We start from the raw sequence: 25248 nt of genomic DNA, 5'->3' as shown, positions 1-25248 counted from the left end.
GGGGGCAACCACACTGCCTGTGTGACAAATATAAAAGGTAGTGGATAAAACCCCCAGATGTCACTGGGGTGGGGAGTGGATAACCCCATGTCCATCCCTGGCTATGCCAGTAAATGCGCTGTGTAACATAAGCAACATGGTGTAATACCAAAAGTTTGTTTTGTTTAATGACACCACTAGAGTATATTGCTTTATTAATCATCAGCCACTGGATGTCAAATATTTAGTAATTCTGACATATAGTCTTAGAGTGGAAACCAAATGAAATAAAAATATTAGTAGCAAGGGATCTTTTATATGCACCATCATACAGACAGGATAGCACATACCACATTCGTGGTGCACTGGCTGGTATGAGAAATAGCCCAATGGGCCAACCGATCAGGACTGACCCTAGACCGACAGCACATCATGTCCCACCCTCCAATACTAAATGAAAACTCTACAGTACAATTTACATTACAAAATATGTCAGAGACAGACTGCATACAGTAAAGTAATTGGCATCGGTTTATAGCATAAATCAGTTATTTGCATATTATTTGACTGCATAAAACCTTTTAGCATTAAACCAATACAAATTATATTGCATGATTGAATAGCTTTATAAAGACAAATATCGGTTAATTGCATCCAAAAAATAAAACAAATAAAGAAAATTTCATCATAAAATGTTCCACTAATCTTTAATATTTTACCAGAAACAATTATAATTGCACAGAAAACAAAGCAATATGTTCTATGCTGGTTAAAAACTAATGTGCACACAATACTGAAAGAAGAAAAAAGTAAAAGTGGTTACTAAAATGCACATGTAGTTACATTACAGGTCCATATTTTCATGAAGATACAACTCATTTTTGTACCTCCTCTCTCTGCCTCTAAAAATAATGTCATTTTTTGTTTTTTTTAATTTAAAGGTATATTTTATCAACATTATTGATTACTTTAAAAGCATGTACTGGCATGATACTCTGCAGGGTATAGCTACATGTAATTCGCTTGTGAAAATGTTGAGTTCTGAACGCCCCCTTTACTATTAAAAAAAACTGGGTTATCCATTAAAGTATTATCTAGATAATGGGATAATGGATGGGGGGGGGGGGGGGGAGGAAGAGTGGGATCCAGCTAAGTCAGAAGAGAGCTCGCTTGAAATAGTTGAATCATAGGATCAAATCCCCACAATGGACCCATTCACTGATTGGGTTTCCCCCATCCCAACCTGTGCTCCGTTACATGTCAGTCTGTGGTATGTGTTGTGCTGTCTATGGGAAAGTGCATATAAAAGATCCCTAGCTGTTAAAGAAAATATGTTGTAGGTTTTCTCTGTGTGTCAGAATTACCAAATGTTTGACATCCAATAGCCGATGATCAATTAATCAATGTGCTCTAGTGGTGTCGTTAAACAAAACCAGTGTTCGAAATAAGGAAAGAAAGGAAGGAAATGTTTTATTTAACGATGCACTCAACACATTTTATTTACGGTTATATGGTGTCAAAACATATGGTTACGGACCATACAGATATAGAGATAGGAAACCCGCTGTCCCCACTTCATAGGCTACTCTTTTCGATTAGCAGCAAGGGATCTTTTGTATGCACCATCCACAGACAGGGTAGTACACACCACAGCCTTTGTTACACCAGTTGTTGAGCACTGGCTGGAATGAGAAATAGTCCAATGAGTCCACCGACGGGGATGGACCCTAGACCGACCGCACATCAAGCGAACGCTTTACCACTGGGCTACATCCCGCCAGTTTGAAATAAGACTAAGAGTGTCAGAATTATCAAATGTTTGACATCCAACAGCCGATGATCAATTAATCAATGTGCTCTAGTGGTGTCTTTAAAGAAAACAGTGTTTGAAATAAGACTATGAGTGTCAAAATTATCAAATGTTTGACATCCAACAGCCGATGATCAATTAATCAATGTGCTCTAGTGGTGTCGTTAAACAAAAACAGTGTTTGAAATAAGACTATGTGTGTCAGAATTATCAAATGTTTGACATCCAATAGCCGATGATCAATTAATCAATGTGCTCTAGTGGTGTCGTTAAACAAAAACAGTGTTTGAAATAAGACTATGTGTGTCAGAATTATCAAATGTTTGACATCCAACAGCCAATGATCAATTAATCAATGTGCTCTAGTGGTGTCTTTAAACAAAAACAGTGTTTGAAATAAGACTAAGAGTGTCAGAATTACCAAATGTTTGACATCCAACAACCGATGATCAATTAATCAATGTGCTCTAGTGGTGTCTTTAAACAAAAACAGTGTTTGAAATAAGACTAAGAGTGTCAGAATTACCAAATGTTTGACATCCAACAGCCGATGATTAATTAATTAGTGTGCTCTAGTGGTGTCATTAAACAAAACCAGTGTTTGAAATAAGACCAAGAGTGTCAGAATGATCTAATGTTTGATATCCAATAGCCGATGATCAATTAATCAATGTGCTCTAGTGGTGTCTTTAAACAAAACCAGTGTTTGAAATATGCACTTGTCTGTTTGTCCTGACAAGTGATAATCTGCACTAACAAGACAAATGAACCTCAATGGTTGTCCACTGGACAAGTGAAAATGTATAGAGCAGTTGAAAACATTGTCCTTACACTTGAACAACACTAACAATTTATTTGTACAAGTGAAAATACTGGCACACAAGTAGATTTCTAGATACAAATTGTCCAGTGGAGTAGTGAAAAAGTCTGCTTATTTCTATCACTTGGGCTATTTCTCATTCCAGTCAGTGACACACGACTGGTATATCAAAGGCTATGATATGTGCTATCCTGTCTGTGGAATGGTGTAATAAAAGATCCCTTACTACTAATGGAAATATTTACCGGGTTTCCTCTCTACGACTATATGTCAAAATTACGAAATGTGTTAATAAATCAAAGTGCTCTAGTGGTATAATTAAACAAAACAAACAATTACTTTAATACACCACAGGCAGGCTTTCCGTCACCAGAGCTTCTAGAATTTTATAAAAATCCACTAGCCATGGGATCAGTGATTTTAAAAATGTACTAGCCATGATTAAAAATGTACTAGCCCTACTTTAAATAAATACAATTTTACTAATCGTAATAATCAGATATGTCACCTAAAGAGGGAGAACGAGCTTAAAAATCCTTAAATTGGGGTAGAAAGAGGGGGAAGGATATTCATATTTACAAAATATGTAAATGCAGCATTTGACAAGGGTTTTTTCCACTAGCCGTCGGGTTAGTTATAGTAATTATTTACTAGCCCAACACTGAATATCACTAGCCAAGAAAACAGATCATACATGTATCTGCCCCTTCTAGATGGTTTGAAATATTTTAAAACTGGACGTTGTATTTCATAACAAATTGTAAACAGCAATTCTCTTACTATAAAAATACTATCTAAAAATTATAAAAATGTATCCATTAATTTCCAAGATTTTAGGGAACGTAATTTTACCCTTCACGGTCTCTAGCAGAAACCTTGACTGGCCATTAAAGTTAAAGTTTGTTTTGTTTAACGAACACCACTAGAGCACATTGATTTATTAATCATTGCCTATTGGATGTCAACCATTTGGTAACTTTGACATTTAGTCTTAGAGAGGAAACCCACAACCTTTTTTCCATCATTAGCAAGGGATTTTTATATGCACCAGCCCATAGACAGGATAGCACATACCACAGCCTTTGATATACCAATTGTGGTGCTCTGTTGGGAACATGAAATAGCCCAATGGGCCCCACTGATGGGGATCGATCCCAGACCGACTGTAGATCAAGCGAGCGCTTCACCACTGGGCTACATCCCATCCTGACTGAACCTTAAGTTACGGTTGCAGGGTTTCTGCCAGAGGGTAAAATGGGTATGGTGCCATACCCAAATTTTTTGGCTGATTTGTGGGGTTTTTACATTAACTTTTAGACAAAATTAATTACTCTTTATCATTACTGTATGATTTTCTTAACCCTAACCCTAAACGTAACGCATTTTCTTTCTTAGGGAAGTCCCCCATATCCCCTGTTGACTGTGGTTGCATTCAATTCCAAAAATCCATACCTAAAAATTTCTTTCTGGCAGAAACACCGACTGCTGTAGTATGAATTTTACTATATGACCTAGTTCTAGTTCTCCGGTCTCTGCGACAGTTCTGTCAGTCATGTTTCATATGAATAGCCATCACTCCCTTGTTTAAAAGCACCATTACTGCACGAGATCAATAATTAAGACACAGAAAGTGATTAGCATAGAATTCCTTCAGGGTCCACGCACAATTGGCCATTGCTCTTTCATGAGCACCCTGTAAAGAATGAGGTCATGTCAATGTCAAAACGTGATTATCGTCAATACAGACTTTGAGAATGAGGCATCGGTGGCAAAATGGCTAATTACAGCAGAACCTGTAATGAGAGTAGGGTAATAATAGAAATGGTATATTCTTCTCAAGAGAATTAAAAAAACACAACTACTGCTTATTTGATAGCAGTAGTGTATGTTGTAGAAGTGACTTTTTTTTTCTTTGTAGTCTTCTTTCTCCCTCTCTTGTTCTCTCTCTCAATCTGTCTCTCTCTCTCTCACACATTCTCTTTTTCCCTATTTCTCTTTCTTTCTGTCTCTGCCAGGGGGTAGTTCATAGCGCAGTGGTAAAGCACACTTGTTTTATGCATGCTTGCTTCAACCAACACTGATATATCAAAGGCTGTGGTATGTGATATCCTGTTTGTTGGATGGTACATATAAAAGATCCCTTACTACTAATGGAAAAATGTAGCAGTTTTCTTCTTAAAGACTATATGTGAAAATAACGAAATGTTTGACATCCAATAGCCAATGATTAATTAATCAATGTGCTCTAGTGGTATCGTAAAACAAAACAAACAAACATGACTATGTCAAAATTACCAAATGTTTGACACCCAATAACCAATGATTAATAAATCAATGTGCTCTAGTGGTGTCGTAAAACAAAACAAACAAACATGACTATGTCAAAATTACCAAATGTTTGACACCCAATAACCAATGATTAATAAATCAATGTGCTCTAGTGGTGTCGTAAAACAAAACAAACAAACATGACTATGTCAAAATTACCAAATGTTTGACACCCAATAACCAATGATTAATAAATCAATGTGCTCTAGTGGTGTCGTAAAACAAAACAAACAAACATGACTATGTCAAAATTACCAAATGTTTGACACCCAATAACCAATGATTAATAAATCAATGTGCTCTAGTGGTGTCGTAAAACAAAACAAACAAACATGACTATGTCAAAATTACCAAATGTTTGACACCCAATAACCAATGATTAATAAATCAATGTGCTCTAGTGGTGTCGTAAAACAAAACAAACAAACATGACTATGTCAAAATTACCAAATGTTTGACACCCAATAGCCGATGATTAATAAATCAATGTCCTTGAAAGAAAGTAATGATAACTTTCTCACTGTTGCAGTCGGTGTAGGATCGATCCTCGTCAGTGAATTAAAAGTGTGTTGAGTGCATCGTTAAATAAAACAGTCCTTTCATCGACCCATCGGGCTATTTCTCGTTCCAGCCAGTGTACCATGACTGGTATATCAAAGGCCGTGGTATGTACAACCCTGTCTGTGGGATGGTGCATATAAAAGATCCCTTACTGCTAATCGAAAAGAGTAGCCCATGAAGTAGCGACAGCGGGTTTCCTCTCTCAATATATGTGTGTTCCTTAATCATATGTCTGACGCCATATAACCGTAAATAAAATGTGTTGCGTGCGTCGTTAAATAAACCATTTCTTTTCTTTCTCCGACTGTGTCTGCCTGTCTGTCCATCTCTCCACCTCCTCAATCATGTGTTCAAATAACTAGGTCCCAAGCTTAAAAAATGGTTTACTGTCTACACTTGAGACTTTAATGATGTATCGAGAAAATTTAACATCATGGCAAGACATACAGTGTATTAAGACTTTAACGTCATGGCAACACCATACAAATTGCATGCGAGTGACATCATTAAAGATTAGAGTCTAGACTTTAAAGTTTTTATTAGCACAGGCGCATATCTTAAACACCAATTAGCCATAGTCAAAAGTGTGCTGAGGTGTCATTCAGCAAATATGGCTTTCCTTTCGTTTCAGAACAAGGTATCTGGTATGAAGACGGCTAATTACAGTAGCATCTTTAACAAGCACCGGCATCAGTGGTGTCGTGGTTAGGCCATCGGTCAACAGGCTGGTAGGTATTGGGTTCAGATCCCAGTCGAGGCATGGGATTTTTAATCCAGATACCGACTCCAAACCCTGAGTGAGTGCTCCGCAAGGCTCAAAGGGTAGGTGTAAACCACTTGCACCGACCAGTGATCCATAACTGGTTCAACAAAGACCATGGTTTGTGCTATCCTGCCTGTGGGAAGCGCAAATAAAAGATCCCTTGCTGCTAATCGGAAAGAGTAGTCCAGGTCGTGGCAACAGCGGGTTTCCTCTCAAAATCTGTGTAGTCTTTAACCATATGTCTGATGCCATATATCCGTAAATAAAATGTGTTGAGTGCGTTGTTAAATAAAACATTTCTTTCTTTCTTTCTTTCACAATGAAAATCTGCATAATAAAAATTTGTTTTAGCACGAAGTACCTAAACAAACGTTCGATAAATTCAGGTTACTGACTTAACAGAAATAGATCACAAACTACAAAAGTGTTAAATAAACTTTACTCACAAAAGACTTCAGAATGATAATCAGCGTAGTAAAGATTTGTTCAAGCACCAAACACATAAACGAATGTATCCTGATAAATTCAGGTTATCGAGATAACCAAATGAAAGCGTATAAGGCCAAGAAAGCGAATATTTACAAATGTGTTACAAATATGACATGGCCAGTGATTGGCTCTATAGAGCTGTCAGAAGGAAGCAGGAGAGTTTGAAATCAATACTGTTCAATGGGTGCACAAGAAAGTCTTTATTCCAAGTCGTTGGTCAGGATATTTCCATCAGTATGACAGCAAGTTATTTATTTATTTATTTCAACTTATTTTCGTGCTTATATCCAATTAAGGTTCAAGCACGCTGTCCTGGGCACACATCTCAGCTATCCAGGACAGTTATAGGTTAGTTATTAGTTGTTAGTGGTTAGTGAGAGAGAAGAGGGTGTAGTGGTTGTTAAAAAACTCACTCTGGGTGGGAGCCGGTACTGGGCTGCAAACCCAGTACCTACCAGCCTTGTGTCCGATGTCTAAACCACAACACCACCGAGACCGGTCTGATAGTGAGTATTGTTTGTCAGTTAAAAATAAATAAATAAAGAAATGTTTTATTTAATGATGCACTCAACACATTTTATTTACGGTTATATGGCGTCAGACATGTGGTTAAGGACCACACAGATTTTGAGAGGAAAGCCACTGTCGCCACTACATGGGCTACTCTTTCCGATTAGCAGCAAGGGATCTGTTATTTGCACTTCCCACAGGCAGGATAGCACAAACCATGGCCTTTGTTGAACCACTTATGGATCACTGGTCAGTGCAAGTGGTTTACACCTACCCATTGAGCCTTGCGGAGCACTCACTCAGGGTTTGGAGTTGGTATCTGGATTAAAAATCCCATGCCTTGACTGGGATCCGAACCCAGTACCTACCAGCCTGTAGACCAATGGCCTAACCACGACACCACCGAGACCGGTCTGACAGTGAGTATTGTTTGTCAGTTATAAATACTACCTCAGTGAGTACTGTAATGAGGAACGTTTGTAAATACACAACCGGCCACGGTGCTGTCATGGTAAAGTCATCAGAATTCCAGCATTTTTGCATTTACCATCCTTTTAACGTCCAATAGTCGATGTATTTTTTGTGCTGGGGTGTCGTTAAACATTCATTCATTCGAGTCATCGGACATAAGGCTTATAAGTTATAGGTACTGGGTTTGCAGCCCGATAACAGTTTCCACCCAGAGTGAGTTTTAATGACTCAATGGGTAGGTGTAAGGCCACTACACCAACTTGTGTCTCACTAACCACTAACAACTAACCCACTGTCCTAGACAGACAGCCCAGATAGCTGAGATGTGTGCCCAGGACTGCGTGCTTGAACCTTAATTGGATATAAAATGAAAGTTGAAATGAAATGTAAATCCACAGCTAAAGTACAGGAGCATTTGTTTAATATATGTCGGTGGGCCCACTGGGCAATATCTTGTTCCAGCCAACTAGTATATCAAAGGCTGAGGTATGTGCTATCCTGTCCATTAAGGGTGATCAATCATACAGCCTCTCACTACTCAGGCATGTGGTCTACCACTGTATTACATCCCACCATATTTGACTGGTGTTATCAATGGTCATGGTATGTGCTACCCTGTCTGTAAGTTAATGATATCCTGTCTGTGGGATGGTGCATATAAAAGATCCCTTGTTATTAATGATAAAATCCTGTCCTGGACTAAGGAGCCGGCCGAGGCCAGCACCCATGACAGGTGTGCACTACAACAGCTTGTTCTGAATGTGCACATTAAAAACTCTATCCTGACCTAATGGTAAAATGTAGTAGGTTTCCTCTCTAAGAATATATGTCAAAATTACCAAATGTTTGATACCCAATAGCCGATGATTAATGTGCTCTAGTGGAGTCATTAGAACTATGGTAAAATGTAGCAGGTTTCCTCTCTAAGAATATATGTCAAAATTACCAAATGTTTGATACCCAATAGCCGATGATTAATGTGCTCTAGTGGAGTCATTAGAACTATGGTAAAATGTAGCAGGTTTCCTCTCTAAGAATATATGTCAAAATTACCAAATGTTTGATACCCAATAGCCGATGATTAATGTGCTCTAGTGGAGTCATTAGAACTATGGTAAAATGTAGCAGGTTTCCTCTCTAAGAATATATGTCAAAATTACCAAATGTTTGATACCCAATAGCCGATGATTAATGTGCTCTAGTGGAGTCATTAGAACTATGGTGAAATGTAGCAGGTTTCCTCTCTAAGAATATATGTCAAAATTACCAAATGTTTGACCCAATAGCCGATGATTAATGTGCTCTAGTGGAGTCATTAGAACTATGGTTATTTGATGTGACACCTGGGGCCAAAGAAAGAAAGAAAGAAATGTTTTATTAACGACGCACTCAACACATTGTATTTACGGTTATATGGCGTCAGACATATGGTTAAGGACCACACAGATATTGAGAGAGGAAACCCGCTGTCGCCACTTCATGGGCTATTCTTTTCGATTAGCAGCAAGGGATCTTTTATATGCACCATCCCACAGACAAGGTGGTACATACCACAGACTTTGATACCAGTCGTGGTGCACTGGCTGGAGCGAAAAATAGCCCAAATGGGCTCACAGACGGGGATCGATTCCACACCAACCGCGCATCGAGCAAGCGCTGTACCACTGAGCTACGTCCCGCCCCCCCCCCCCCCCCCCAAATATATATGTTTCAGGGTTCATCCTTGAAAAAAACAGGGTCAGTACATGTAGGTATAGGAACTTTTTTTTTAAATGTTAATGTTTTGTTTAATCAAATCAAATCAAACCGAGAAACCGTAATCAGACAAGCTGTTTTGAATCTTGTTTGCTGATTGCAAAAAACTGGTGATCATATTTTTTTTTTTTTTTTTTTTTTTTTTTCAAACAATTTCAGGGTCACTACATAAAAATTTGTGTAGGTTAAGAAACTGGAAACACACTTTTTTTTTTTTTTTTTTAGGTCTAGTCTAAATAGTAAGTGAGAAAAGGAAAGGAATGTTTGTTTAACAACACATGGGCACATTTTAAACTTCAGCTACTTGGAGTCTAACATATGGTTATTTAAGCATTGGGGTTGTTCACAATCAAATAATGCAAAATTTTAATTTTTTTAATAACACCCTCCCACCCCCGCTGACCTCTGACCCTATGAAACAAGTAATGATAAGATAACACTCATCAAATATCACTCAGGGCCATAGCTAGCAGGGGTGGGGGTTTTCTCTTCTTAACTGTTTAAAAGTGCAAAAAAAACAAACAAAAAATCCTAGCTACGGCCTTGCCACGCCCCCTATACTTGTGGGGGTTTTAAAAAAACCCCCAAGTTCAAGAAAAAAAAAATTCGGTTTTAAAAAGTGCAAGAAAAAACAAGAAAAAAATCCGGAAAGTATTATAGAAACTTAAAGAAAATTCTCTTCTTAACTGTTTAAGAAGTTTTAGACTATTAACTACTCAGTTGCCCCCCAAACAAAAAATCCTAGCTACGGCCTTGCCACGCCCCCTATACTTGTCAACTGTCACACATTTGGCGTGAGTCGCACACATTTGTAAGAAAGATCACGCTCTCACGCAACGATACTACAATTTCACGCTTTTTAAAAATAAAACAGGGTCTCTGTATTAGTTACCTACTAGTAGTAATATGGCATATGAAGCCTGCCCTCTGTTCTGTACCAACAATCATTACCGATGACCGACTTAAAATACTTTCAAGATTCCTGTAGGTAAACCTGTATATAACAACCACCTTATAGACTGATCTTTATAGGCAGGTGGTCTTTATAGTTAAAATAACTACTAGTATATAACAATATGATTATGTTGGTATGTAAATAGAAAGATTCAGGATTCTATTTTTAAAGAGTTTTCTTGAGATTGGTATTATTTTTTTCTATTCCAAATACTGTATGAAAAAGAAAATAAACCTTATGAATGCCAATAAATATCACTTTTTAAAACAAATAACAATAATACAAATAATATGCCATTTTCAATGTTTATCTTGGCAAACTCTAGATTTTTTAATTTTATGTATTCATTTATTGATTTTTTTTAAAAAGAAGAAAAATGGGCAGAAAAACTAAGAAAGAAAGAAAGAAAGAAAGAAAGAAAGAAAAGGATGAAAGAAAGGAACAGTGGGAGAGAGATGTAGGCTACAAATTACAATGGAAACTGGAAGCATGAAAGCAAGAAAGAAAATTAAACTGAAAGACATAACAATCTGGCCACGGTTAATTTCTAAATAGTCTTTTATAACAGCAAACCTCACCTCCAAATGTCTGCAATATTTAGTATCAGACGACATTCAACCTGTCCTGCAATCTTCACGCTTGGGAATCAAACCAAATCACCATCGTATGTCTCCGACGATTCCTTCCGAAATTCTTGGACATGTCAAGCAATTTGTCTTGTCAAAACCTCTACCAGCTGCATAATGTAACAGACTAGGGTACAGTCGTGTTGCTTAGCATTAGCACGACAAACAGCGATCTATCATCAAATAACAGTTCTTTGCTTCCACTCCCGTGCGTGTCCCCGTCAAATTTTACTGACCACTTTTGACATCTGTCATTTCGGCCTCTCGGCCATTCCGTGGACGGAAAATGTCGAAGATTTCCGAACCTCCGTATCGGCACTGCTGTGGCCCAGATGCATACAACGGTGTGTTAATTAATGGTGGTCGATCAATCGATTGTTCATTCTCATGTTCCAAGTCCTCTGCTGAAAGATTTCAAAAGTTTAAACGGCCTCGATGGTAAACAGAGAGAGAGAGAGAGAGAGAGAGAGAGAGAGAGAGAGAGAGAGAGAGAGAGAGAGAGAGAGAGAGAGAGAGAGAGACGGGCACACACACAAACACAGGGAGGGAAAGGGATGAGGGAGAAGGGGGGCAAGATACGAGGAGTAAGGGGGTGTGGAAGTCACTGGAAGAGAGGAAGAGGGGAGGGAGGGCGTAATTGAGAGATGGAGGGGTGGTGGGGGGTGAAGGAGAGAGAAACACAAATGGAAAGAGTAGGCCTACTTGGGAATACTGCATGCAAAAAAAAGTGCTGGTAAAGAGATCCATGCGAGGGTATTTCGTTTTGATGTGCAGTGGGGCTGTGTAGCCTATGACACGAGCAATGATTGCCAGAATTTGTTCAAATCATAAACCCTTGCAGCCATGCATTTAATTAGCCCGAGTATTCTGCCGTTCGAGAGCTAGACGGGCATTTGGACGATTATAAGAGCGATCATAAATGTCCGTCTAGCTCTCGAACGGCAGAGTACTCGGCTAGCATTTAATTAATATCAATTTTTATTTTACAAACTCACTTTGTTTTCGTTGATTTGGACATTAGATAATAAGAAGCCAAAGAAATAATGTATTATGCTCGCAGAATACACTTTTTATTCGTAATATATGGTATTGATGATACCGAAACACACTGGTAATAACATCTATAAAGTCTAGGCCTACTATAAACTTGGAAATTGCATTATTGGGTACCAGGCTCGATATACAGCCGCGACATAGTGTACACTTGCTGCACGAGCTTGTAGCGCTGCGGCGTATTTGCACGTGCACGTTTTATAGATCTGTCGAATCAAGCTAGGGAAATATTGTCACTTGTTCATGGGTTCTACCTTGTCGGGTTGTCGTCCATAATAGATAATATCAGGGTTTAAAATCAGCAGTCGCTCGGTTAAGGGCCACTAAGCATGGTATAAAGATAGTCCGTGCGGCAACCATCGATTTTAGGGTATGGCGAGTATGGTACCAGTTAAAAAAGAAACGTACTGAAACTAAATCGACATGTGACAAAACACCCCACATCTGTGCTGGCGCGAACTACAGATCTGGCAGCAGACGACATAGAACATGCGCTGTATTTTGACAGCGCCAGACTCCCAAGACTAAGCCTCGGCCTCTGTGATCTCTTCACCGTTATGTTGAGGATATCACATAAAAGTTGTTCATAGGATTCGTAGGGTTAAATTTAAAAAGGGCCATTTTATGTAAGGCTGTCCTGTCTGGAATATTCTTTATTGCAAATCAATTTAATACAGGTTCAAACTTCCCAGTGAGCTACTTCTAGTTCTAGCCAGTGTACGACGACTGGTATATCAAAGTATGTGCTGTCCTGTCTATTCGATGGTGCATATAAAAGACCCCTTTCTACGAATGGAAATATGTAGCGGGTTTCCTCTCTGAGAATATGTCAGAATTACCAAAATGGTTCACATCCAATAGCCAATGTGCTCTATTGGCGTCGTTAACTTTGGTTCAAGCTTGTAATTATTGTACGGCCCAGCGCTTTACACATACAGATTTTTGTCTATAAATTAGTTCAATCGTCTAAACATTTGCTGTTAAAGGTTGTATTCCCTTTCCCAAGTGAAGGAGAGGAGTTGGGAAGAGGGCAACTGCTGGTGCAAATCTTTGAATTGGGGAAAAAAACGATAGGAGACACTGGGGCAAAATTAACTGGCCTAAAACAGTTTCATCCTGTATTTGCTCAAATATTCTACTCAAATATTTCTTGTATTCTATGTAAAAATGTGTCGTGATTAGTTTGCAACCCTATATTGCTGTTTGGTAATAATGCTATATGAATAAACATTATCCAGATCCGGGTATATTCGTTTAAATTGGGCAAAAATCAGTCCCTCCCCCTACAAAAATGGGATCCCGTACGCCTGTGTTTCGGACCGGACAAAAGGGTTTTCTTACATGAAATGGCCCTCATTAACAATGTAATAATTATGGGTTGTGCCATCATACATTCATCAGTGGGTAATTTCTGGCATACTTTTTATCAGGGGGCACAGCATAGTCCAGTGGTAAAGCGCTCGCTTGATGTGCAGTCGGTTTAGGATCGATCCCAGTTGGTGGGCCCATTGGGCTATTACGTATTCCAACCAGTGTACAACTGGTATATCAAAGGCTGTGGTATGTGCTTTCTAGTCTGAGACTCAAAATTGCCAAATGTTTGACATCGAATAGCCGATGATTAATAAATCAATGTTCTCTAGTGGCGTCGTTAAAATAAAATAAATCTTTAAAAAATATTTACTTCAGAGGGTGGGAGGGGTAGGACATAGCCCAGTGGTAAAGCACTCGCCTTGTGTAGTCGATCTAGGATTGATCCCTGTATTGGTGGTCTTAATTGGATCATTCGTCTACAACTGATGTAACAAAACAAAACAAAAAGAGGAGAAAAACGTTTGTTTTGGTTAATGACACCACTGGAGCACATTAATAAATTAATCATCAGCTATTGGATGTCAAACATTTGGTAATTCTGACTCCTAGTTATTAGTGAAAAGCTGTGTATTTTCCTAATGCACCAAGTGATCTTTTATAAGCACTTTCACACAGACAGGAAAGCACATACCACGGCCTTTGTCGAGTTGTGGTACACTGATTGGAATGAGCAAAAAACCAAATCAGCTGAATGGATCCACCAAGGTGGTTTGATCCTGCAATGCAAGCACCTCAAGCAATGGTGTGACAAATGCCATGGTATGTGCTATCCCGTCTGTGTGATGGTGCATATAATAGATCAAGCTAGATCATGTCCACACTGCTGGCATTAAAGCCGCACACTACTTTGAACCCATGAAAACAATGGACACTAAGTTAATCTACAAACCTGTAACACATCACCGGCCTCGGTGGCGCAGTGGTTAAGCCATCGGACTACAGGCTGGTAGGTACAGGGTTTGCAGCCCGGTACCGGCTCCAACCCAGAGCGAGTTCTTAAGGGCCCAATGGGTAGGTGTAAGGCCACTACACCCTCTTCTCTCTCACTAACCACTAACCAACTAACAACTAATTAGTCCGGGAGCAAAGTGGGTTAACCTTGCAATGTTGTATTAAGGTGTTTTTTTCTGTTGATTTTGGTAGCTCAGGGCCTATATTTTCAGAAACTGCTTGATGACATTTTGTCACCCTTGAGCAATTTGAGATATTCAAGATGGCGTCCAAGATGGCCGCCATTACATATAAATGACCATAGCTCGCAACCTATTCATCCTAGGAAGGTAATTTTCGTGTCTATACCTAGGTTTTAGGGGTCAATCTATGCATTAGAACCAATTATTGTATTGAAAACGTATTACATCATTGTCAATTCCAAGATGGCCACCATAACACAAAAACTGGCCTATCTCCTATACTATTTACTCTAGGACAGTTATTAAGATTTCTACCCCTGGGTATTTGGGGGCAACAAATCTGATTTTACTAAATCAAAGTTCATATACTGATCATGTCATCTGGAAATCCAAGGCTGCCAGTTGGTGTACCTTCTATACTACATCGACTACAATGTAATTGTTAAAGTACATTATCAAGTTATGTCAGTACCTTCAGTTACCAGATTCATCAGTCAACTATGATATCGGGTTACAGCAATCTTGATTATAACAGGCACAAAATATTGTGCATTTCATGTTTGCGGAGTTGCAACTACAAGCACGTGTACTGCATGGAGTAGCACTGTGGCACCCACACTTTATCAGACGTAGTACCATCTCTGGGGCAAGTTCTACTTCATCTGGGAGGGTGACTGGTTGAAGGGACTTATTTTGGTCATCCTGCACCCAACCAAATTCCGTTGATTCCAGCTGAGGTGGATTATCTGCTTCAAGTGACTGCCACACCAAGGCCTGATGATGCGCCCTTTTAACATTTTCCTTGAATGCCTCAGTTGTTGGTGGCAATGTACACAACTTCGGTGTTGATGACCCTCTGCCCGTTTTTGACAGCCAAACCTTTAGCCGTGTCTCCGACATTGAACTACAATTTGTTTGTCCATAGCATGCGGAAATAAAGGAAGAAGCCTGTTGAATAACAGATGCCATAGAATTGCCTGGTGTACCCAACAATGAGAGTGAGTGCCCTGATCGAAGCGTTTTGATAACAGTTGCCTTTCCAATTCCAAAATAGGAGGCAACGGTATCACATCCAGAAAGTGCATACACCGGCAATATACTTTCTACTATCTCAGAATGCTTTTGCACTGTTTTGCCAATGTCAATCACCGTCCTTCCTTTGATAGGGGATTCCATCAATACAACATTCTTGATATTCACCCTGTGTTAATAATGCACTAACAGTACAAAGACATCAGTGTCATCAGCAACCACAGTGATCTTACTCTCTGCATTTTCCGTAGCACAACTCAAAACATGTTGAACAATGATTTATCCGCTTCTTCATGAGAGGTTGCCAAATCTGCCCATAAGATTACAATTCCGCCCTGGCTGATTTCTGTCGGCACAGGATCGGCTCCCGTTACCACTAGCTTGTGACCTCGTGTGTTTTCCTCATGGAACTTTTTATCCTGGACTAAATCATCAACTATCAATTGCATGAGCTGATTCTTGTTTTTTGAAGAGGCTAGTAGGACTTTCTGCGCTGGAAGCTTGCTGTTGACTTGCAAGTGATGAACCCTACTAACACCAGCTGCCCTAGTTCCTTGGGCGACACCCTTTGTACTGTACTCATAGTATCTGTCAAATATCAGGTGTACGTCCTCAACTTGTAACCTTTTTCCTATGGCACATTTGAAGTTTGCGATATAGTCCTTTACATTCCCATCAGCAGGCCAAGGAACTACCCAGAATATCGCTGAGCCATCGAGCACACTAACATTTGCACCACCAGCCACCCTACCAGACACCTCAACCTGGATAAGTTTCTTCAAGTTTGATTTCAATTTGGCAATCCTCATTTCTCCAGAATCATGAAACATTGATATTGGAACTGGGGGAAGTTCATGGTCAAGCACATCTTTAATATCAATGTCCCGCCCACTAGCCTGTAGGCCAATCACCCTTGAGTAAATCAGATTGGTGTCAAATACTTTCATAGCTCCGACCTTCACATGTTTTCTTGCATGGTCCATTGTAACAACCTTCTTTGTTATGGTTTTGTAAAGTCCCCCCAGTAACCGACTTTCAAAAGCTTTCATTTGTTCAACCCCGATTGTGACTGCGTTGTGGACATTGACTTCATTTGAACCAATCTGTCCGCTCACTACATTAACAGTACCACTTGGGTGTGCAGCAGAATCTAAAGGATCAATGCAAGAGTCCAGTTTTTGTCTGATACCATCTCGGTCTTTTTTGTCTTCAGCGATCCTGGCTTTTGCCTCTTCCTTGTGCTGTTACCACCTTGTTTTGAGTGTCCTCATCTATCATATCATCGAGGTCGGATTCTAATCGGCTGCATGTATGCAGACTAAGTGCCCATACCTTCAGGGTCTCTGGCTTAATCGTAATACCAATTATCCCACCAGGAGCATGACCATACCGCATGAAGGTAGTCTCAATCATCATATCGCTCCAAATGCCATTCCACAATCCAGCAGAATGGTGCACGACATGCTCACCCTTGAGGAAGTGTGACAATACCTCTTCTGGTAGCCGCTCCATCTCCCGCTGGTAGCACAACCCATACCTAGCATAGTTCACATGTCCCGCAGCAAAGAAGTATGGTAGCATTTGCTTGTAGGTAGCCAGATGAAGTGGCCAGTCACCTTCCCGTTCAGCTCGTATGAACATCATGATGAGCCGGACAGGCTTTATCAAGACGTCAACCCAGAGTTTGACAGTTTGGCTCCTGTTGGTTTCTGTTTCAAGAATATGCATAAGGTCATCACTGCGCTATAGTGGTTTGTCCTGAACAATTCCACGAAGTGCCTCTTCAGCTACCATTCTTATTGCTCGAACGTTCTGGGGAAACTTTTTTCCAGTGAGCATTTTTGGCACACCGACAAACAGAGGACATTATATCGGACAGACCGGTATCAGCCATCAATGTTCCAATCTCTATATATAAAGTGTGCTTCTTCTTTGCGTATTACTGTATGCCCAGCTATTCATTCTTAGGCCTGAAGAAGGTGGGCCCATATAAGAAAGTACACAACCCTCATCTCTTGGTTGTCCTGGCATAGAAACTCTGGTACACTGAATCTTGGATTTACATATTAAAAATAGGTAAGGATTACAAGAAAGTATCCCGGAAAGGTATATAGCCTATGTAGAACATCCAGGCATGTGTACATGTACCTGCCAGTGGGCTCTCCCTTGGATGCAATGACTTTCACCTCAGGATTATCTTGGTTTATTTTGTACTTATAATGGAAAACATTACTACGATCAGAGGCAAATATCTGTTTTCTTTAATTTTGCTACATTAGATTTACTTACATGCTTGGTATAATGAAACTACTATCGATACAAACATGGATGAGTTTGCCCTTGGAGACATGTGCTTTGACATTTACTAAAGCCATCTTGAAAATGAAATCGACAAGCCCTCTGTTGAGACATGACTCCAACTAACAATCAGATTTATGTGCCATCTTTTAGGACATCGCTCAACTAACAATCAACAAAAAATAGCTGTTTTAATGGAGTTAAATTCAATAAATATCGAATCTGGACTAGTATTGTGATGTTATTTCCTGAATAGTGTTTGTAAACTGGTGGCCATCTTGGATTTCCAGATGACATGATCAGCATATGAACTTTGATTTAGTAAAATCAAATTTGTTGTCCCCAGATACCCAGGGGTAGACACCTTCATAACTGTCCTAGAGTAAAAAGTATAGGAGATAGGCCAATTTTAGTGTCATGGCGGCCATCTTGGAATTGACAATGATGTAATACGTTTAAAATATAATAATTGGTTTTAATGGATAGGTTGACCCCTAAAACCTAGGTATAGACATGAAAATACCCTTCCTAGGATGAATAAGTTGCGAGCTATGGTCATTTATATGTAATGGTGGCCATCTTGGACGACATCTTGAATATCTCAAATTGCTCAAGGGTGACAACATCAAAGCAGTTTTTGAAAATATAGGCACTGGGCTACCAAAATCAACAGAAAAAACCCCTTAATACAACATTGCAAGGTTAAGGTAACAAATGGCATTTGGCTCCTGGACAGCGTGCTTGAACCGTAATTGGATATAAGCATGAAAATAAATTTGAAATGAAAATGTAACACATCTGGATAAAGTTATAATACCTAAATACAGTCCAACAAGTCTGCAACCTGAACTTAAATAGTTAAAACAATAGTCTGCGACCTATAATTAAATAGTTAAAACTTTGTCTGCGTATTTAAAATGAGGAAATACCCTCTACAGCTCTTCCATAGAAGTTATTTCTCAGCGGTATGTTTTTAGAATTGTAAAACAAAAAGTATTTCGTGGCATTATTTAACACCACAAAGACTTCTGATGTACGAAAATAGATATTCTAAACAATAAAATTTAAGTATTAAATATCCGATTTCAGTCATTTATCCAAAAATGGCTCAGACACATGCTGCAGTGTTTTAAAAACAAGGGTGTGTCATTTTAACAGTAAATGTAACTTGACTAAAAAGCAGTCAGGGGCATCAGTGTAAAAAGAAAATAGTCATATGGCTTGAGGTTGCCAGACTCCTTTTAAATTCACCTGTGAAGGACATTTTCACAGATACAACAAATATAACCCTGGCAGTGCATTAAAAACAACAAGCATTTAGAGTTGTTATGGTTTATTTCAACCAATGGCTACCATGTACATAAGAAACAAACAAACAGCTAGCTACACACAAACTCGCACCCGCCCATATGTGCATCCATCCTCACGCAATGCCCAAGTGTGTAAAAAAAATCATACACATACTGTACCAACCTCGCCCCTTCCTCCCACCCGCACACACCACACACATACATACCTGGTCAGCCTGACAGCATGGTCAGACATACAAAAGCAATGTAATCATTAACTTATCTCATCACCAGTTCCAACTGATGATATCTTGAATGCATTGTTTTTTTGTAGTGAAAAATTTACAATTAAAAAAAAAAGAAGAAAAAAACAAAAGTACAATCTTTTTTTAAAAATAGTTATCATGAAAGACTGATGAAGGCATTTTAATTTTAAGATTTTTTTTCCCCAATATTAAATTGCAACAAGAATCAGTTTCAGAAATCTGCCATGTGTTAATTCATTGTTTTGTCCTTTCTCCCAAGAAAACATCCATTAAAAGGAAACAAAAATATTTTCTGAAGAACAATTTGTCTCCCATTAACGGTAAAATTTACAATTGGTGTCAAAACACTTTTAACCCTACGAGGGGAGTAGACTGGGGTGGGGGGTTCGGACGACACCCCCCCAAAGCAAATGGTCGCTTTCAGAACTAAAACATACAGGTTTATACATATGGAGTTTCTGGTGGTGCAAAAACAAAATAGAAAAAGGGTCCACTTGGTTCATATTCGACCCCCACCCCCCACCCCCCCGATCTCGCTACGCCCCTGATGAACCAATTTCAACAAGAGCACCACAGCATAATTAATGGATTGTACTGTGATGGGGGGGGGGGGGGGGGGGGGGGGAGGAGAGAAGAAGAAAGGAGGAGGAGAGAAAAGAGAGGAGGGTGAAGGAGTTAAAATAAAATCTATTTCAATGTGTTTTCTTTACATACATACAATTTGTACACATTAAATTTCAATTAAAAATAGTGTAATATTTCAATAAATAAACAAACACTTGAAGTGTACCTGTATAACAGTTCAACTTGAAGTTTAAAGGTACAAAACATTTGATAAAAATGGTAGAACATTTCATACTTTTACCCCCCCCCCACCCCCCAACTACCTACAAATGTACTTGTAACCCAAATTAAAAACGGAAGCAGTTTGGCAAAATTATTTTTAACATTTGATTTAATAAAACTTGAATTAAACACTAAATACCAATTCAATAGCATCAAATAACTAGTATTTACTTTATAATGTTGTTTAAATCCAATTTATTTAAGTACTGGCATCTTGCATAAACCAGCCAACGTTTTAGGTCAAATATGGACATTTATTACAAAGTCGTGAAATTTTTAATGAAAAGTACAGAATAATAATAATAATAATAAAATTCTTAACATTTTGACAGAGCAAATTCAGTTTGAACATATTTCACATAGCAGTTAATCAGCCAAAACATTTTTAAAAGGATATATTAAAAAAAAGAAAAAAAAAAAGAAAAAGAAAAAAAGGGGACATTCAATTATAAATAAAAATAAGTTACAATATACAGAAAATAGTAGTCGGGCAATTGCTTCTAGCATCAGAAAGTAATTTTAAAGCTCATTTCAAACAGCAGCTTTCAATGGTTTCCCTTTTCAATGAAAAAGTGACGATTTCCATACACACCTGAGGTCTGCCATGTGACATAAGATACATTTTTAACCACATTTTGCCCCCTCACCTCACACTGGTACAAATCACTGTGACGCATACAATTTAAATGACGCTAGTCCCACAAGGAGTGTGCATGTCAGGACTCTGATAATAAACAATTGGTGTAAACCATTTATGGGTTACACAAAAACAAATTCAGGCAACGCATTTCGTTTTTGCGTAACCCGTCAAATGATGTCCTCAATTTAATGTGCAAATGAAAAATGGGTTACTAGACTTGCGCGAGAGACATGTAAACTAAACGATCGTTCTCAGAGATTTTAAGAGGCCTGCATATTATGGTCCAATGTTTCATGATTTTAAAAAGTGATAAACCATGGAATAAAACAAAAAGCTAACAGTTTGTCTTCTTAGCATAGCTCATAAATGGTTCATACATAATTTGATAGGCACTTTTTTACTGTAAAGTTCCAGTTTTCAAGGGCTTTTGCATTCACCATATTCAACTAGCAACACTTATCTCATATATTCGTCGGCATGCGTAACAGTATATATCCAACAATTAGTAAATTAGTAAAAATTGTCGATAATACCATCTGACAAATGTTGGAATTAGGAAGAAATAAAATTGAGGAAGGTCAACTTTATAATATTTATCAGCGGAAATATGCGATTCAAGCACTTTTCAAGATGATTTTTCTCAAATTCAAGCACTTTTTTTTTTTTTTTTTTAAATGGTTTTTGACCTTTTGAGACCTTTTCATTAGGACCAATGAAATTGAAGCACTTTTCAAATCTGTATGAGTCGTGTGTGGAAGAACACAGAAAAAGAGTTCAGTTTAAAAAGGGAGACAATTTTGATAGCAAATATTTTTCTAGTAATGTTTCTTACAAACCCCTACTCTTTAAGAACCATACTGTTATATATGGGCCAATCTGAAATTGGGGGGTGGGGGTGGGGGGGGGGGGGGTGAGGAAGAGGAAGAGGATGAGACTTTTATGCTTGGTGGGTACACAGTACTTTTTTTTCTTCATACCAGCCCTTGAAATGAGCTACAGTTAGCATAACCAATTAGTAGATATGTTCGTATTTGTAAGTCGTAACCAATTCGGTTACTATTCTCGTAATGCATGTTTAAAAAAAACTAAAAAAACATTCTTGTGATGGTGCTTACGCTAACAAATAATATCTAAATGAAATCACATGTTTCTAATTAAGTTTACTGTATTGTTTATGTTGCTGAAAACTCTTAGAAGCACCATTTTAATTGCATTAAGACATAGCCATAATTTCTGCCAGAAAGAAATTTTTGGGTATGGTTCTATGGAATTGAATGCAAACATAGTCAGTAGGGGGTATGGGAGCCTCCCGCAGAAAGAAAATGAGTTTAGAAAATCATACAGTATGAGAGTAATCAATTTTGTCAAAAAAATAAAATAAAAAATAAAATAATTTGGATATGGTTTTACCCTCTGGCAGAAACCCCGATTGCAGGATTTCATCTTTTGGAAATTAAACAAAATCCTATTATACATCTAAAGACACTGAAATTTACTCATCAAATATTTTGGTGTCAGATACGATCCATATGTTGTATACTCCATGATATGTCTGCAATCTTTGTTATTTGAAGTCTATGAGAATGCTTTTGACCACCTGCAAACACATGCCACTAACATATCGTTCAACGGAAATAGTTTTGCAGTTTTAACTTAGTGCTTCATTCAACTGAATGCCATGCTGGTGTTTAGTATGATCCATTCATCTGGCATTTAGTATAATACATCATTACCCATTTGGTTAAAAATATCTTGGTTCATATCAAAGTGTTACGTCCCACTAAAACCTGTAGGAAAACTAGTTCAGCGAGTCAATTCAAATCGATTATGTGTAATAAATAGAATATTAAACTTGCTACCATTTCATATCATGTTTATGTCCCTCGTGAAATAAGTTTCATTGTCTCCTGTGACATAAACATGATATAAAATGGAAGCTTGTTTAATATCTTACAATTCTGATTCGGCAGCCTATTTTGCGTTCCCGTTGAAGTTTCAAAACTAACAACTGAATCAGTTATGACAAAGTAACCTACTAATTGGTTATGACAACGTAACCTATAAATCGGTTACGACACCATAAACCTAAAAAAATCAGTTATAACAACGCAACCTACTAATCGGTTATGACAACGTAACCTACTAATCGGTTATGACAACGTAACCTATTAATCGGTTTTGCCAACTACAGCTCATTTTGAGGGCAGAGTAGATTGCGACAGTTTAAAGGAACAGACCCTAGCTTTTAAACACTGAGAAATATTTTACACCTAGACCCTAGTTTCAACCTGTAAACATGAACACTAAGTTTGGTTAATTTACAAATCTGTAATAAGTCTGGATACAACCGAGTGAAACAAAGAGTCTGCGACATTGAAATACCCTTCAAAATAGACAAAAATGCTACTACCCATAACCGCTGCTTCTCAGACACAGTGCGTTTTTAAAAATATGAAAAATGCAGTTTGTGGTATTAGAAACACCAGGATGACCAGAAACACTTTGGTTGTACGGAAATGGATAATCTAAGCAATAAAATGCAAGTAATGTTGATTCCAGTGATCATAAACAGCTCTTAATAATGAAAAATATGCCTCAGTATTTAAAAACTAGGGTCCGTCCCTTAATAAAAAAAACCACTAAACAAAAGAGAAGGCCTTCTCTGTTCAAACACCTATGGGTAAAGGTGTTGACAGACTGTAAATAACATGAATAAACAAGATAACATAAGAAGATTCTTAAAGACTAATATATATATATCTTGTTGCCCTATCAGTCAATATTAATATCACATCACATGCAAGATAAGAGAAAATAGTTCAGAGATAATGTTGTGGTAATGAAAAATGTGTTTTATTATTATTTTAACAATTGTCTGCTATTTCTTTTATGTTTTTCGGGATATGAAAAAAAAATAATCCGCAAACTATGAATCAGCGAATCCGTTCTCACTTAAGTATGCAAAGTAGGTTACATTGTATAAAATGACGCCATCAGATTTCAGTTTTCAGACTACTTAATTTTTTACATTCATTGAGAAATGAACAAACTCCTGTTGCTGTGCTTGGACCAATAGGATGACGTTACGTGGCAATGGATGTAACAGAAATGTAATTATTTTTAAATAATAATTTTAAAAACCCAACGCTGTGATACAATGTGAATAATTTTACTTGGTGGTATGCACAAACACAATTAAAACACTAAAAATGTATGTGCTGGGAGTTTACATTCCCGTGTGGAAACAAAAATACTCAGTTTTAGCAACATTAACAGCTATTTTTACAAATGTTTCAATGAACACCAAGATATGCAATTTTTTAATATATAAACCGATAGCCATCTGTTTACTTTTCAATTGCAATGGTGACATCATCAAAATGGTTTTTTTTTTTTTTTTTTTTGAAATGGTTTTAACTGAAAACAAACTGTTTACATGCAGTTTTTGTGAACTTATGTATCGTATTCATGGTTTTAATGACACTATGGTTTCTATGATAAACGTACCTGGCTATCCCAAAACCTTTTCAACATTTATAGAAAACAGGTTATCAGATTTTTTCAAAAACAGGGGGTCGAAATCAAGCTGTTTTGACCAGTTTTTACCACATCGCCACAGGCTGGGAGATTTGTTTTTGTGCCTGTTATCCGGTTTGAATGGTAATTATGTGAACACATTAGTTTGAGTCAATGTTTGGTCCAATGGGTTTTGAATCGGGCTGGCAGAATTTGTAGCTTGCCGAACCAAATATCCAGCAGAAATTTCAACCCCTGACAAATATATATTTATAGGATCTGCTATGCATCTATGTTAAAGCAGAAATTTTCTATATGGTTTTATCACACAAGTTTGCCCTGTATTAAGCGTAACAGCATTAGTATTGCACCAGTAAAAGTATTTCTGCCTGGAATACTAGGTTTCCATGTGCATGTACATTTATTTTAAATATCTTAAAGATTGTTGCTCATTCAATGGTTTTTCTCTGAACATTTTCTAATGACAATCTATCTTTTAAACATTTCTTAAACATGTTACCATGCACCAGTCTTTGAAACAGGCCCTGCCAGGAGCAAAATCAAGGCGAGCTGAAAATCACTCTCCTGAAATCACAAGAAGTTTCAAATCAAATTTATTACAAATGTTTATTGCAAGGCGATCAATTTGTAGCTCTCCTAGAACTTCCTAAGCGAGTGTGGAGTGTGAATGATCATCTACCTTTCCTAGTAAAGACTATAAATGTAATGCACAA

General features: G+C 38.0%; 1 protein-coding gene across 1 annotated transcript in view; it reads right to left on the bottom strand.

Annotated features, from left to right (window-relative positions):
- The window catches only part of LOC121387711 (MAGUK p55 subfamily member 7-like), a 60858-nt gene extending 49739 nt beyond the window's left edge, over positions 1-11119 (bottom strand). The window contains exon 1 of the mRNA XM_041518906.1: positions 11020-11119. The gene's annotated coding sequence lies outside the window, so the exon portion shown is untranslated. The remainder of the gene's footprint in view (positions 1-11019) is intronic.
- Positions 11120-25248: the final 14129 nt, after the last annotated feature.

The sequence above is a fragment of the Gigantopelta aegis genome, chromosome 13 (genome assembly GCF_016097555.1).
Source record: "Gigantopelta aegis isolate Gae_Host chromosome 13, Gae_host_genome, whole genome shotgun sequence".
Lineage (NCBI taxonomy): Eukaryota > Metazoa > Mollusca > Gastropoda > Neomphalida > Peltospiridae > Gigantopelta > Gigantopelta aegis.
This window is presented reverse-complemented; position numbering and strand designations above follow the sequence as displayed.